Source organism: Lepisma saccharinum, chromosome 5, assembly GCF_977018435.1.
Source record: "Lepisma saccharinum chromosome 5, izLepSacc3.1, whole genome shotgun sequence".
NCBI classification, from domain to species: domain Eukaryota; kingdom Metazoa; phylum Arthropoda; class Insecta; order Zygentoma; family Lepismatidae; genus Lepisma; species Lepisma saccharinum.
The window spans coordinates 37,724,863-37,742,478 of NC_139233.1; the positions used below are offsets into that span (position 1 = coordinate 37,724,863).

Consider the following 17,616-nt stretch of genomic DNA (forward strand, 5'->3'; position numbering starts at 1 on the left):
CAAATTTTTACTTAAGAAAATTGCCAACACGACATCTCCGATCATACCAAAACTTCAATTGTTAGACTCTTTGATGCTCAACAGACGTACAGCAAAATATAAATCCAGATTACCTATACTATATTATGCTTATAAGGACATTAATAAATTTCAAGCTAATATTATTCGTTTACCTAATGCACCATGCTTCATGACAGACTACTTTAATATGATATCTCCCATGAGGATTCATTTTCCTGCCTACCCAAGTAGAGTTTTCTGGAAGACAATCCCTACAATTTCAAATAATCAAGACTACATACATTCAAAATTACAATGTGAATATCACATATATACAGATGCTTCAAAATCAACGTCTGGAAAAACAGGAGCAGCATTTTACTGTGATAATTCTGCAAAATTCACAATTTTTCCTTTGCCATCGTATCTGTCAATTTACACTGCAGAAGCTTTTGCAATACGACAGGCATTACTTTATGTACAAAAGAAGAAGTTAAATTCAGTTCTAATTGCAACCGATTCAGCCTCTGTGCTAAATTCTTTACAGTTTGCATCATGGTCATGTCATACGGAATGGTACATTGTTAACATAAGAATACTCACACTGAAATTAACGAGATTGGGATATGATGTCAACTTTATTTGGACACCTGGACATTCTTTAATAGAAGGGAATAATATAGCAGATACTTTGGCAAAATATGCAGCGAATCAAACAATCCAACGGCCGCTTTCAATAAAGATTCCGTCCGTAGTTCTGGAATCACACACTAGAAAAATACTATTTACTGACTGGCAAAACTTGTGGACAAATACTGGCACTCAATGCGGTAAGGCCTACTATTCTATACAAGAAAGAATTCCAAAGGAATGTTGGTTTAAACAGATTAAACTCTCCCGGAGTTCCCTCACAACTCTAATGCGCTGCAGGTTAAATCACACTATCGCCGCAGCTCATCTGTACAAAAAGAATTTAGTGACTTCACCAGTTTGTTTGTGCAATGAATATATTGCAACTCCAAACCACATTATATTTCAGTGCAAACTTTATGAAACTTACAGAGAACCATTTTTACAGGAATTGTACAGTGGGATCCATGAGTATTACCGTGCAAATTGTCCATGATTATTTTCATTATTTTTTCTCATATTCTGTGTGTTTTTAAACGATGGATTTTTATGTATGCCGGTTCAGAAGTTGTCAACAGCTTGTTTTGAGTTTCCTCTTAATTCTTGAAGCTCTTATTGGTCCAAATAAAGTGCACGAACATGATGATGGACAATTTGCACGGTAATACTCATGGATCGCACTGTACAGGAGTGGACATCAAGCGCCACTGACACTGCCTTGTTTACTGACTTCACCTTCATCCTCGGTAATCTATATTCTTACAAAATATCTTAATAAGTCTAATATAATTCTGTAAAAGTGTAATGAAATTTGGAAACTATTTATTATGAAAGGAATAATTGTGAGTAAATATTATGTGCATACATGTATATAATACCAATTGATAAATTGTTAACTGGTGCATGGATTTTGTCCACAACCAATAAATATTTTATATATATATATATAGTCTTGTTTTGATCATCATCATCAATATATTTATTGGACTTACAGCATTGCATATGGCTGTTTATGCCCATTATATATTTTATTTACATAAGATACAATTTACATAAAATCGACAAACAAATGTCAAATACACTCCTATCTTGAATTCGAGGGACCTTACCACGATTTCGTTATGATAAGCTTATATATCAAACCTTAGAAATATACATTACCATGTTATATCATTTTGAATAAGAAAATGAAAGTAAAATATATTCAATTTCTTGCATGCAAGAAAGAAGCCAAATTTATGGGAAATTATTACTGGTGCAAAGACATAACCATAAAGGTGAAGCAATAAGTACAAAAGAAAGAGCATTGGGTTTAAAGTGAGACGTCATTTGCGGCAGCGTATCCCATACTACAAATTGGCCGTTGTTTTACCTTACGTAATGAATCCTGTAACAACGCTGGATTTTCGTGTGGATTATTTTACGTCTAAGAGTTTGCAATGCTTTCTGCATGCACGTGCTCTTGTTTACAGAAGGTCGCAGGGTTGGTGATTTCAACATACTGCTCCCTTAGGTCCAAGGGCGAATGGTGAAGATTTGCCCGTTCTCAAGTAGTAATTGCCTCTTGCACTGCAAAGGAAAAAGATAGTACTATTTAATTCAAGCTTGAAAGTAATACATAAAATGTATTTAAATTTGGTTTCGTTTGAGTTGGTGTTTTAAGTCCACTTTATGCACAGTAAGGCTAATCGGTTTTTTGATTGATTCATTTAGTTTATTTTACTTCGCGTTTTGTGCCTCTTGGCTAATTTGCGAAGATGGGGATGTGATGAAATGATGAAATGGATGAAAATGGACATTCACAAACAACCATACCCGACCGGGATTCGAACCCGGGACCCTTGGCGTCGCAGCGCGATGTGCTAACCACTCGGCCACAGGGTCGGGCTAAGGCTAATCGGGACTGGACCTACAGTTTAAAGTGGGATCCGAACCACTTGTGCCTCCACCGTGTATTTAAATTGAATGTAACATAAGGGAGTGGTACATTACTTATGTACCGTTTTCTTCAATATCTTAAATATGTTTCATGTAGTCCCATATTTTCTTCCAAGGTGCTATGTACATTATTTCGTACTTATTTTATGCCCTTTGTTACTTCCATATTCCGTATGAAAGTAGCTAACACTATGTACAGTACTCGTAATATGTTCGTATTAGTACACATGCTACACATACACATACACGAGTATCTACAAGCTTTTATTCAAAGTTTGCATTTGTATTTTTTAACATCGCTTTAACATATGTTTACGTTGAGCATGATGAAAAATACGTTTTAGAATTTTTTCGATACTATGTGGCTCTTCTGCCTCTTTATGCTCGTCGCGACGATGAGCCTGAGTGATGATTAGATGACAGCGAAGAAGCGATACTCTCAGAGCGAGAGGAACATTCATGTTCAGGGCAGAATATGAATAAGGAACATTCAATAACGAGATCGTGAGTATATCTTTTTTTACTGCGGTCAGCCGCTAAAGGGACACTTTATCCAAGCTCTGTATACTGTATCACTGTCAGGTTGGGTTCATATATCAATGATTTCAAACACAGTAGAAGAGTAACTGAACACAGTTTATGAGTCTTTTTGTCCCATTAAAAAATACACTCTTCTTCGGATGTACAAAAGTTTGAGAGAAGGTTGTGTTCAGTTTTGCTGTGAAATCTATAAAGATTTGGGCCAAAAAGTCGTCACTAAGTTGAGTACTCGTATTCAAGTTATCATTGCGAGTGATCATATTGATCACGGACGTCATGAGGTGTAATTTCCACGGACCAACCTGTATATAATCAACCTTTTCGCTGTGTTGAACTTTAAGTCAAAATTTAAAAGGGTAAAACTACTTGTGCGTCACATCGTAATACAACTAATAAGAAAAATAATACAAGACTGTGATGATATTTTTTAAAGGATCCTGCAATTAGAGTATTCAAAGTACCTTTTATCGACGTTTTCGCCCATGAGAGTGGTGACTCCAGAGTCACACAAGCAGCTCTTGAAATCCTCCCAGTTTGCACATTGCCTGGACACGAACCCTGGGTCTGAGACTATGGATTCGGCCATGTACTCGTAAGCTCTGGCATGGCTGCAAGTTTCTGCAAAGGAAAAAATAGTTGTAACAAATTGTATCAAATTTCATGAAGTTCTCCATGGCAGTGTCATGTTGAACTGTTTTTAATAACTGTAAAATTAGTAATTGATGTAATTAAAAACTAAAATTCCACTCTGTCCTCCTTCTCTTCTCCTCGAGCTGATTCTGTGATATTATATTTTAAATTATTGGAAATTAGGATGTTGTCAACAAAAATTGCATTGGATTTGTAGTAGAAGCATCGGGATATTATGTGTGTGTGTGTGTGTGTGTGTGCGTGAGTACACACACACACACACACACATACACACACACATAGATACATTTTTATACATTAGACTCGTGTACCTTCGACGTCGCCTTTGGCCACATCTTGCACGCTCGCGTGGGCGTAATTATAGATGGGGTAAAATGTCTGCATGTTGTATTGGATGAAGGGGAACAAGTGTATACGTTTGCTAATTTGAACAGTTTAGAAAATAACTTCATGTATGTACTCTAATATTGTACAAATATTCAACACATTATTGTGTATTTTCATAATAATAAACTGGGTAAATATTGTACGTTTCAAAATAGTTAGATATTTCATATAAACGAATTGAATAGTGACACTATATTAGAAAAGCAGTATTTACGTATTTTGTCATTTTTCACATTTTTAAACGTAATTTAAAAATAATTGTTTTCCGTCATTTCCTGCGCTCGCCGACGTGGTTCGCTTATTTGGAAAGTTTGGAACGTAACTTTGTCTGTACGGGCTCTAATATGGTACAAATATACAATATATTCAAAATTGTCTAATTTCTTTATAATAAAGTGAGCAAGCAATAACCGTTTCAAGATAGTTAGTTAGATTTTTTGTATAAACGAATTCAATAGCGACATTAAATTTGAAAAGCAATATTTACGTATTTTGTCATTTTCACATTAGTAAACGTAATTGAAAAATAATTGTTTTCTGTCATTCCCCTCAAATTCCTACCTCTCCTCTGTAATAAATTCCGATGTTCATGTTTTGAAATTCGAAAAGTCTAGCATAATTCCCTTACAGTAGTTTTCGGGGTGAAAATAAACTTTCTTTAAGTTCCTTAGCAACGTCCGTTTCCAAGGACAACAACAAGCACCGCGAACTCTCTAAATAATTGTTTGATTTTATACCTCTAAACATTTAATTAAACCAACCACGATGTAAATATTTTCTCATTGAGTTTACTAATATAAGTACCTTTACGTAATTGTATCTGGGCTGAGACTCCTTATGTAGTAGATGTCACCCTTGTTTGAAGCACCTTTTCTAACCAGGAGTTGATTCATCTGTTGTTGATCTGTGAGAAATATAATATATCTCGACAATTAAGAATTAAAGGAAACAATGTGTGCTGCAAGAAAATGTCCGTGGAAACTGTTGCTAGGGACGTGAAAAAAGGGCATTTTCACCCTTAAAAAAGGGCCAATTGAGCGATTTCTTAATTTTCTCGGCATTTTGAGACGATTTCATGGGGGGTCGTAATCGGGCATTTTTGGCCTCCGGGGCTTCCTTCATGGAGAACATTTATGTCAGTGAGTCAGTCAGTCAGTGGTGGGATTGGGGCTTTATATATATTGGACTCGCGTACTTTCGACGTGGCCAAGGCCACGTCTTGTACGCTCGCATGCGTGACTTTCGGCCACTTTGTGGGCGTAATCATATTATAGATGGGGTAACATGTCTGTATGTTGTATTGGATGAAGGGGGACAAGTGTATAAGTTCATTAATTTTAAAAGTTTAGAAAGTAACTTTGTGTGTGTATGGGCTCTAATAAGCCACAAATATTCAAAGCATTATTGTCTATTTTCTTAATAATAAACTGAGTAAGTAATAACCGTTTCAAGATTATTAGCTGGATGTCTTGCATAAACGAATTCAATAGCGACACTAAATTGGAAAAGCAATATTTACGTCTTTGGTCATTTTCACATTTTTAAACGTAATTGGAAAATTATTGTCTTCCTTTATTTCCCTCAAATTCCCACCTTGCCTCTGTAATAAATTCTGACGCTCGTATTTTGAAATTCGAAAAGTCTAGCATAATTCCCTTACAGTAGTTTTCGGGGTGAAAATAAACTTTCTTTAAGTTCCCTAGCAACGTCCGTTTCCATGGACAACAACAGGCACGGCAAGCTCTAAGGAATTGCATGTCATTATACCTCCTAAATATTTAGTTAAAACAAGCACGATGTAGATATTTTCGTATTGAGTTTACCAATATATACGTAAGTAATTGTGTCTGGGCTGAAACTCCCTATGTAGATGTCACCCTTGTTTGAGGCACCTTTTTGAACGAGGAGTTGATTCATCTGTGTGATCTGTGAGAAATATAATGTATTTAGCTAGACAATTAAGAATTGAAGGAAACAATGTGTGCAAAAGAAATGCCCGTGGCAACGGTTGCTAAGGACGTGAGAAAAGGGCATTTTCACCCTTAAGGAAGGGCCGATTGAGAGATTTTTGAATTTTCTCGGCCTTTTGGGACGATTTCATCGGGGGTCGTAATCGGGCGTTTTTCGCCTCCGGGGCTTCCTTCACGGAGAACATTTATGTCAGTGAGTGAGTGAGTGGTGGGATTGGGGCTTTATATATATTGGACTAGCTGAGTACCTGGCATTACCCGGGTGTTTAATGAATTCTAACTATAGCGTAAATTGTGACTAATTTTATTTACAGGTATTTTAAAGTATAAGTACAGTATACAAATTATAAAGTAATATCTTCTACAAATTCACTATAATATAAATTTAACAACAGTTTGTAAACAACATTTTTAAATCCACCTCCAAGAACAAGAATAAATAAATTGAACGGCAATGGGAGTGTCATTATTCATCTTAGCAACCCCGAAAACTATTGATTCCATACTAATATCGGTCATTTTACATGTCACCAACTTCCCACCCCCATCCGTAGGGGTGCCAGGGGTGTTTTGGTTGATTGATTTAAATTTTTTGGGTGCGTCAGCACTTAAGGTCATTTTGCACCCTTCTATGTATACGGAGAAATATCCCCTTATCTAAAATTCTGGCTGAAAACATTAAAACAGAGTGTAAACAGCCCCTTGGGAAAAATTAAAAGTGCAAGGTTGTAAAAAGACCTGCACGAGAAAAACACAACACATTAAAAAAGTCAGAAAAACAAACTAAAAGCCTCCTTACAGACGGTGGAAGAGTCCAGCTCTTCGCAAGAAACTACAAACATTTGATAAAATACTGTTGTCATCACCCAACAGGGATTGCTGGCACAATCGACGGAAGATCGATATTAAGATCCACTGCACGCTCAAAGGCACCCCAGTCAGCTCGACTGAGATGCCAGTGAGGGAGTTGTTCAGGAGAGCGCTGGAGATGTTCGAAGTTGAGTAAAAGAGGGAAATGATTGCTCCCACAGAGATCAGTGTGGACGCTCCAAGAGGTGGTAGGAGCAAGGCTGGGACTGCAGAAGGACAAGTCCAAAGCAGAGTACGTGCCTGATGATGGACTGAAATATGTGGGAGTTCCATTATTCAGCAACGCTAAACCTCATGCTTCACGGAATTGATCGACAATTTGACCCGGGGCTCTGTACGCACGGAGCCCCTAAACGATGATAAGAATTAAAATCACCCAAAATAACCATAAGAGACGGGAGTTGCTGGAATACAGAGAGGAGGTACTCAAAAGAGAATCGCTCCTCCCTTGTGATATACACACAACACAGTTAGTTATTGGTGTGGTAGATAAACCCACACAGCAACAGCTTGGGGGGGGGGGGTGAGAAAGATTGGCGTTGAGTGGATAGAATCTCAAACACTGATTGCAACACCACCGTGATCGCGACAACCCTCAGGAAGATTGTCTGTGCGGTAAAGTGTGTATCCTTTAAGAATCACTGATTCATTATGGCGAAAATGTGTCTCTTGGAGACATATGATGGCAGGGTCAAATTCGGATATTAAAATTTGCAGTTCCTCGAAATGCGTACGGAAACCGTAAAGGTTCCATTGGAGACAGAAGGCCATGATGTGAGATTTAGCGTGGCCTTGTAAGGCGTACTCTATTCGTTATCCCTGTAACATTCGTATATTCCTCATCCGCGGCATCGTACTCTATCATGTCCTCGGGTAAGGACAGAGAGGGTGAAGAGGATGGGGAAGGAGGGGTGGTGGTGGGTGCTTTCAGCGCCTGCCGGGCAGCTTTTAGCTGCACCTTAAGTTTCAGGGTGATGGCTGCCACTCTGACTGGAGAGCTAGTAGACTTCAGAAAATATTCTTTATTATAAACCTGCTTAAATTTCTTCTCTGTGGAGCGAGTAGTTGCTGCTGGTTTCCTCGTAGCGGGGCGATCTACTCCGGGAATCGTTGTTGTCTGGGTGGACACGTCGCTGGTTTGGACGCCAATACTGCGACGGACAAGAGCATCAGAAGCAGCTGTAGCGAATGGCACAGGTAAAATAGTGCGTACACTGTCACAGAGACATCGTTTTGCTTCACCGGCAGAGATTTTCTCTGTCACTACCAACTTACGGATCTTCTTTTCCTCTTAGAAAGTGGGGCAGTCACTATGCCAGACTGGATGCTTGACCTTTGCAGTTAGCACATGTGGGACCAGATGAACATGGCTCTGTCCCATGGTTGGGTTCAACTCATTTGCCACAAATTGCAGTAGTGGCCTTGCAAGAAGGCTGAGTGTGCCCAAAGTGCTGAAACATTGCATCGGGTTCGGGATGTACGGCCGGACATGGAGGTTGTAATAACCAGCTCGTACCTCATTCGGGAGAGTGGTCGTGTTAAAGGTGAGAATGTGATATGATCCATATTTTTGTGTGACGTCATCAGTAGAAAATGTGTCACTAATATATTTATTTTGTGAAAGAAAGCGTAACCTCCTTGTTATTCTATGTAATATTGCGCCTTATTAGTCATTTATATCTTTTGTTTAATGTTTATTGTATTTTATGCTACATTATGGGTAATTTAATGTATCTTCATTTTCTCGAGAGTTCACTATACGAATTTGTATTTCTAAACATGTATAGATGTCAGTCTTGTTGTAGTATCCTTTTGTAGATAGTGAGTGATTCATCTGTACTTTAATCTGTGTTCTCAAAAATAGTATAAAAGCGAGGATATCGCGTAAGAATCATCACACTTTCGCCACGGATCGTCGAAGCTTTTTAACTTAAAAAGAACTCCTCGGTGTTGTGCATACATCCTGGTATGGTAGTTCGGGGCGCAAGAAGCTAGGCCTATGTGAACATAGGTACGCCGATAGCCATGCATTGATGATATGCACAATACTGCAACCATTCTACGTTAAATAATAAAGCTAGCCTAAAGATTAATTTGGAAATAAAAGGCTAAAGAGCAAATATTGGCTCAGTTATCATTGCATATCTCTTGGTGTGGTAGTTCGGGGCGCAAGCTAGGTCTATGCAATCATAGGCTTGCCGATAGCCACGCATTGAGTTTATGCGTTTTAGTTGAGTCAATTCATCGACAAAGCGAAATCCTCGCTTTCATCTCAAGTATATTTGCATTATAATTGCCATGAATAAAGAATAAAACCTTTCAGTTTATATATACTGCAATAATGTGATTTTATTTCTCTGTGCTGTGAATATTGTCTTTGCCTAACACTACCCCTGTACCTGAGAGGAGTCTGTGTACTTCACCGAGTCTCATCGTTCACCGCTGAGTATTATTAAGTTAATATTAATAGTAAAATAATACGACGCGTCTAAATAATTGTGCGGTAGAACGTGTCAAATGCAGCCAACCCTGTTCCATCGGCACGTGCAACTCACACTTTGGGATAGGCTTTTTTTTATCGAAATTGTCTCCTCTAGCAGGACCCTTAGTTATAGGGAGGTCAACGAGATGGAGATGAATGACATGATGGAATGGTGAAAATGTGAGATATGGGAGTGAGTAGGTGTTTTAGAATTGAACTGCATTGAGAGAGTCACTATTCATCCTAGTGACCCGACAACTATGGAATCCACAATAATTTTGGTATTTTTTTAAATATTTTTACATGTCACCCCCTTCCTACCCCATCCCTAGGGGTGACACGGGTGCCTTGGTGTTGAATGGAATTGGAAGTGTCCCTATTCATCTTAGCGATCCCGAAAACTATAGATTCCACACTAAAGTCAGTCGTTTTACATGTCACACCTATGCACCTCCACCCCATGGGGTGCCAGGGGTGTCTCACCCCCACAGTATTTCTTTCCACATTGTAAGTCATATGTGCACCATGTTTGGTCATCGTGAATATCACCAATTAGCTTAGCGACTCCAAAAACTATGGATGCGACACTAATCTTGGTGATTTTTGACATTTTAATTTTCATTGCGAGTGTCACTATTCAACTTAGCGACCCTGAAAACTATGGATTCCACACTAATGTTGGTCGTTTTAAATGTCACCCATTCCCACACCACTTCTAGGGGTGCCAGGGGTGTCTTGGAGTTGAACGACATTGGGAGTGTACCTATTCATCTTAGCGACCCCGAAAACTATGGATTCCACGCTAATATTGGTGGGTTTTTATTATTTTTACATGTCACCCCCTTTCAGCCAACACCACTTGGGGTGCCAGGGATGTCTTACCACCACAGTATTTATTTCCACATTGTAAGTCATTTGTGCACCCTGTTTGGTCATCATGAATGTCACCACTTTGCTTAGCGACTCCAAAAACTATGGATTCGACCCTAATCTTGGTGATTTTTTACATTTTAATTTTCACCTCCTGTCAATCCCCATCCCGATAGGTGATGAACTTGGAGTTGAACGTAATTCATCTTAGCGACCCCAAAAACTATGGATCCACACTAATATCAGTTGTTTTTGATTATTTTTACATGTCACCTTTTCCACCCCCATCCCAAGGGTGCCAGGAGGTCTTACCCCACAGTATTTCTTTTGAGATTGCAAATGATAGGTGTACCAAGTTTGGTTGAAATCACTACAGGTGTTCAAGAGTTATGGTTGATCTTTATGAAATCGTGTATGAAACTGGCGTTGCACACTCACGACCAACCTACTATCGCTAAATTCTCTCTCCTCACCACTGGCAGCCATTTTACAACTGGTCAGGCTGGCACCTCGGACCGCCCGCCCCCAAAAATACCTTAAGGGTGTATTTCGCGGTATGTTCGATCGATGATTATGTTGTATTGCTCATGGAAGGTGTTTTTAGCGTTCAAATCATTTTGAAACACACTGTATATTACTCTTTCCAAGGTACAAACACTTACATTTCCCTTTCAAATATCATCCTGGTCATACTATTCGGTAATAATAATAATAATAATAATAATAATAATAATAATAATAAAAATCGCCTTTATTGGAGCGGGCGTGTTTCGGCCTCTATGGCCGTTCTTACAACAGACCCTTGTCTGGGAGATTAATACAATGGAATAAAGAGTATACATTGAGAAAAAAATAAGAACAAAAGAAGGATTACATATCAATACAAATAAGAACAATTAAATATATAGGTATATACGCGTATATGTATAGATCATGAAAAATAAAAACAGATTTACCTATAAATTGTTGAATAAAGGTATATAATGTTTCTTGCTTTTGTATTAGTACATAAACATATACATATATATTCAGTAATCTGGAACAATGAAAAATATAATAATAATAATAATGAAGTGAAATAAAATAATGAAACTATAAGATTTATATGCACACAGTTGCCAGATGTTACAGTGAGTATTTTTATGAATGAAAAGTTGCTCGTGATTAAGTATTTCGCTGCCTTGCCAGTAGATACTGTTTGAGATTCTTTTTAAATAGCTTATGGCTGTTGATGGATGTTAGGGAGGGTGGGAGGGAATTCCATTCTTTAGTGACAGTTACGGTAAATGATTTTCCGTAGGTGGTCGTATTATGTACTGGGACTGACAATATTTTTTTTCGTCGTGTTACATGTTCATGTCTGCTGGAATTTGTGTTCAGTTTTTCAAAGAGATATGCAGGCTGTTTGTTGCCTAGTACTTTGTGTGTTAAAGTTATTAATTGGTATTTCGCGAGATTCTTGGTGTTAAGCCAATTCAAATTGAATAAGTATTTCGAAATGTGGTCCCTTTTTTCAGCTTGTAAATAAATCTTATGCATGCATTTTGTAGCTTTTGTAGTTTATTAGTTATGGAGCTGCTTGCACTGTAAGCAACTTTGGCTCCATAGATTAATCGTGATAAAACTAGACTCTCGGACATTTTTTTTTTAACCTCAATGCCTACAATATTTTTCAAGTGATGTAATGCTCGAAGAGATTTCTTGGCTTTTTTCATCTGCTCTGAAATATGATCTGACCATTCTATGTAGGAATCTATGACAACGGCAAGGTTATTTACAGTATTTTCTAAATTTAATAGGTGGTTATTCAATTTGGAGAGAATCATGTTATCTGTGTTTTGGCTAAGCTTTTTAACCAGAAATTTCGTTCCCATTATGACATATTTTGACTTGGTTGGGTTTAATTTTAGTAAGTTAGTTTGTGCCCATTCACTTATGGCGTTCAGGTCTTTTTGTAGTTGTGATGCTGCATTTGAGAACTCTTCTATCCTTGTATGTATGTATATCTGAGTATCATCAGCATATTGGTGATACTGCAAATGCGAGAGGCTCTTATGTAAGTCCATTACATAAATGGAAAAAAGGAGAGGTCCAGAATGCTTCCTTGGGGAACTCCATTTCGAATGTTTAACCACCCAGAGGAACAGTTATTTTTGCCTCTGATTTGTACACGCTGCTTCCTGCCAGAAAGGTACGATGCAAACCAATCATGGGATATGCCATGCCGTTAACCCCAATGCTGTGTAATTTAGCGAGTAGAACTTCATGGTTCACGCAATCGAATACTTTTGAGAAATCAAGGCATACAAGTAAGGTGATTTTGCATTCATCGATAGCTTTTTGTACATCATCAGCAACTTTCAGAATGGCTGTTGTGGTGCTGTGATTTGGCCGAAAACCAGAGTGATGCTTTGGAAAACTAGATGTGGCTGTTACGTGTGTGAATAGCTGCTCGTGTACAATACGCTCTAAAGTTTTCGACATTATGGGCAGTATACTTATTGGGCGCAAGTCATTCACATTTTTAACAGGCTTACATTTTGCGAGCGGTAAAACGATTGCCTTTTTCCACGCTTCTGGGAAGATGCCCTGTGCTAGGGAGTTATTTATTATGACGGTTATAGTATTTAGGCAAAATGGAAGTAATAATTTTAAAATGGTTAAGTTTATGGCATCGTCTCCACATGCTTTACTACGTATCCTGCTGAATGCCTTCCGTATGTCTTGAGATGTCACTGTAGTAAAGGTAAATGAATTTAGGGGTTTGAGGGTCAAAAATGTTTTGCAAATTTTTTCCAGCGCATCCTGGTCCGCTTCACTCTTGCATAAAATAGTCATTAATGCTATTTGGATCTAGTATTTTTTCGGGAATATTTTGACTAACGTATTTGCTACCTATTAGGTCATGTTTACGCAGGTTCGCCAACGTTTCTTTCGCATTATTTATGTTCTTATCGATTGCAGATTATAATAGTGAAACTTGCTATTTCGCACTATCTTTTTAGCTCTGTTTTTAAAGTATTTGTAGCTAAGAAGGCTATCGTTATCGCCTGTGTTTACGTACTTCAAATGATAGTAGTCCCTAAGCTTCCAAAATTCACGAACGGTGTTGTTTATCCATGGCGCGGGAGGCTTTGTCACTCTGCGCGTTTCAACAGGGATGTGTTTGTTCGCCAGCAATAGCATTTCATCGTTTATCATTTCGACCGGGCTGTTTACGTCTTCACATCCCTCTATATCCTCCCAGGCTGAATTTTTTGCATCCTCATTGAACTTGCTGATATCTAGTTGTTTGAAGTCACGCTAACGGACAAATTTCGTTTTCGATTTTTTTTACACTATTATAAACTTCAAATACTGCATACACTGTATCATGATCAGATATACCTGGCAATGACTGTTGATTTACGTATAAAACCTTTGTCTTTTTAGAATAGATTATAACGTCTATTAGGGACTCCGACGTGGCAGTTTTTCGCGTTGGCTTTTTTACAATTTGAATGCCGTTTAGTTCTCTTTGATTATACCCGACAGTAATTTTGTATCCGGTTCTTTAGGTTTTAAAAAATCTGCGTTTACATCGCCGATGCAAATATAATGGTCGTAGTTTACGAATGCAAATTGTAATAGATCGTGCAAATTATTGAATTTGGTATAAGATATATTTCGCGGCCTGTACACCAAAACAACAGCTACATTCTCTTTGTTGCAACAAATTTCGACTAATAATATTTCGATTTGTTCGTCTAGTTTTAAAAAATTGTCAATTTCTATTATTTTGCATCGAATATCTTTGATATAAAAGCAGATTCCACCCCTCTTGCATCGAGTTCTATCTTCCCTTACTATTTCGTAACCATGAAGTTCCACAACGTTATTACTTATCCCGGGCTTTAGCCACGATTCGGGTGACATATTTGTAAACCTCTGCAGTATGCATCATTACATTGTGCAGAAACATGTAGATATCCTCACAAATGTGTGTAGACTACATAAAATTTCGTGATTACGACCAACCCTCCCCTTGTTTTGACTAAGAGTCATTCCAAATTTTGAAATTTCCAGACGCGTCCAACCTTCCCCCTGGTCCTTTGCTTTCAAATAGAGGTTCGACGGGATCCAAACCTACAGGATAAAAGTAAGTTATATTTGTTAACTTAATAGATTAAATTAGATTCGATTAGACTCTTGTCTTGAGAGTATACATGTTCCTTTAATTTATTTGTTGGCATATTTATAACTGCTGTGATTGGTGAGTGATTACAGATCACTAGGCTCATTTATGACATTTATTTTTTTTATTATTATTTGTTCCAAGTTTCAGATACAGAATTTGTACCAGCCATTTTACACTGAAAAAGTAATAGATAAACAAAAATAAGTCAAGATGGTTCTAGGTAAAAAAAAAAGAAAATAAAAAGACAGAAAACACAAGAAAGTTAAACATAAACATTACAAGATATGGTTGGTTGGAGTTGGTGTTTTAAGTCCACTTTGTGTGCACAGTAAGGCTAATCGGGACTGGACCTACAATTTAAAGTGGAATTCGAACCACTACGTGCTTCCACCGGGTATCGAACCCGGGACCCCTTGATTACAAGGCGACGACGCTACCACTAGATATAAACAATCAAAAGATCTACAGATACACTGTAAGTGACGATCGGAAAGTACTTTCTGGCGAGAAAACGTCAATATTTGCGGGCAGTTTATTATAGAACTGTGGCAGCCAGTGGAACAGAGAGCACTGTATAAGAGAAAACCTAGTGGTAGGGTTGTGGAACAATTGAGTGTTTCTGGTCGATCGAGAGGGCACTCTGAATTTACTAAATTTCTGGACACTACACTAGATACTTGTTAGCAAAGGTTAGCCGGTATCACGTTGAAGCGATACTGATACATATATTCACACCGATATTGGTACGTTTTAGCAATTCAGAATTATTCACAATACTTATAAATATTAGGAAACGGATATTACATACACATTACAAGTATGGTATATCAAAATGCAAAACAAGCAAAAACATATTAATACCAGATGGCAGTGGCGACTCAAGAATTTCAATCGAGTGTGACAAGGGTGAACAAAATATGTATATTTAAAAGCGCTCGGCTTCGGAAAACGTGGATCAATCTCTCTCTCTCCTTGTTTCTACATTTCTTTCTCTTTTCTTTATACCTTTTTCTCTCTTTACTTTCCTATGTTTCAGTATCTCTTAGTTTCTATTTATTTCTCACTCTTTTTCTTCTTCTGTTGATCTGTTTCCTTTATTATTTCTACATGTATTCTTTCTAATCTCTTTACTTTCCTGTTTCAGTATCTCTTCGTTTTTTTTTTTTGTTTCTCACTCTTATTCCTCTTCTGTTCAACTGTCCCCTTCATTATTTCTTCCTCTTTTCCTCGATTTTTATTCCTAACTCCATTTTCTCTTTTCTGTTTTGGTTTTATTCATCCTTATTCTTACTACCTTTCCCTCTATTTTATTCTTCCGCATTTACGTACACGTGGGGGTACGTAATCGTAGCTTTACTAAAATGATTTTGAAACTTGCTCTCGTTCGCTGTTTGGTAACCACGGGAGTGGGGTAAGGCTATTTCCTGGTGGACGTAACCCACCCAGTGATGACTCCGGACGGCGAAAAACTTAATGGATTGGCCACATACGTCAAAAGGAACCCGAAAATCTCCAGTCACTTGCCTGTGATCCTGGCTATAGCTCCCATGGAGATATTAGCTCCGGCATATCCTGCCACGTGGGCTCCTAGGCTGTGACCCATCACGTGGACATCCGAGAGCTTACCTCCACCGAAGCCCACCAGGAATTCTATCAGACGAGCAACGTAGTCGCCAACGGGTTGTGTTTGCTTGGCACAGAATGTACAGAATGTTATCTTCAAGTCCAGACCAGTCGACGCCAATCACATTGTAATCTCCTTTGGAGAGATAGCCTGAAACATAGAAGGGACATTTAGTAGATCCTCGATTCTGGAAATAATATCAAAGAGATCTGTACGATTCTACCGGTGATCATTAAGAAAATATTCTGGGTCATGTATCATTGGATATGATTTCTTACTTCTACTAGCTCAGTTGAAATTATGTTATCTATATACAAACTCCACGAAATAGATGTACTGCTAATATGCATTATTCATATTTTTACGTTGCTTTTCTGTGACTTTGGTCAGCCGCAACGTAGAGGACAAATGGAGATTGGCTTTATGGTGCTACCCCGCAGGATTTTATCTTTTATCCACTGATAAGCTGTAGATTATAAATCTATATCAACATCCGTTATCTATGCGTAGATTGCATTAGCTTATAGTATATATAGATAATTACACTAAATTTTAATTACAAATCACTGTTTTGAAGGGAAAGTGTTATCTTGGAAACACATTTGTTTGTTTCCAACTGGAAATGCTTCCATGTATAACAAAAGTTCAACCATTCTATTTCATACATCTGGGAAACGGTAAATTGTAGACAACAAAACACATGTAATCAAGATGTAAAACTCCTGAGGATATTTCATACACTGTGTTTTATACATTGCTGAAAATTGTTGATAATTGTAGAGAAGACTCATACGATACTTCCCAAACTTAAACAATTGAAATGAACAATAATTATATTTCATTGTTAATCGCAATTTGGTTTACATGGATTGCATAACCTATGCGTAGAACGTCGATTATGGTCATTTACGCTAATTTCACATCGCTAGTCTCATCTCAGATACACTTCCTTTCACAACTTACTGTTTTTGGGGCCTAGGACAACTCCTCCATCAGCTGACGATTGCCAACCGTGAATAATGATCTTCGTAGGGTTTGCAGGGTTGAAGGAGGAGCTCTGAAGATTCTCGCCGTCATTCACCTTCAAGAAGTATGGCGATGAAGACTGACTCCTGTATAGAAAGGAAAACAAGAGTTGAGCTTTCTCTTGTGTGTTTAAGAAAAGGAATGAATGAACGGAAACGTTTGCAATATCTTTCCAAGAAAGAGACATAAAATATTAAAATTTGCGTTTGTTTAGGTATAAACCTTGGCTGCTTAAATATCATTTACTGAATGTATGACGTTCTTGCACTTACTTTCATCGAGGGACTGCCTTCTTGCCTTATCCGTATTTTGTGTGTGACTGTCTCTTCCCTCATAATTTTTTCTCCCTTTTCTTAAAAATCATATTCTATCTCTCTCATTATTTATCTTACATTATCACCCTTTTCATCTTTCTTTTCAACAATCTCTTGCATGTGCATTTCCCCCTCTG

General features: G+C 37.9%; 1 long non-coding RNA gene across 1 annotated transcript; it reads right to left on the reverse strand.

Annotated features, from left to right (window-relative positions):
- Window positions 1–2,087: 2,087 nt before the first annotated feature.
- Window positions 2,088–3,700, reverse strand: LOC145988441 (uncharacterized). Its single transcript, XR_014441759.1, has 2 exons — window positions 3,570–3,700; window positions 2,088–2,199 (listed from the first exon to the last, which is right to left on the reverse strand). It is a non-coding gene; the product is annotated as an uncharacterized LOC145988441 (long non-coding RNA).
- Between the last annotated feature and the right edge of the window lie 13,916 nt (window positions 3,701–17,616).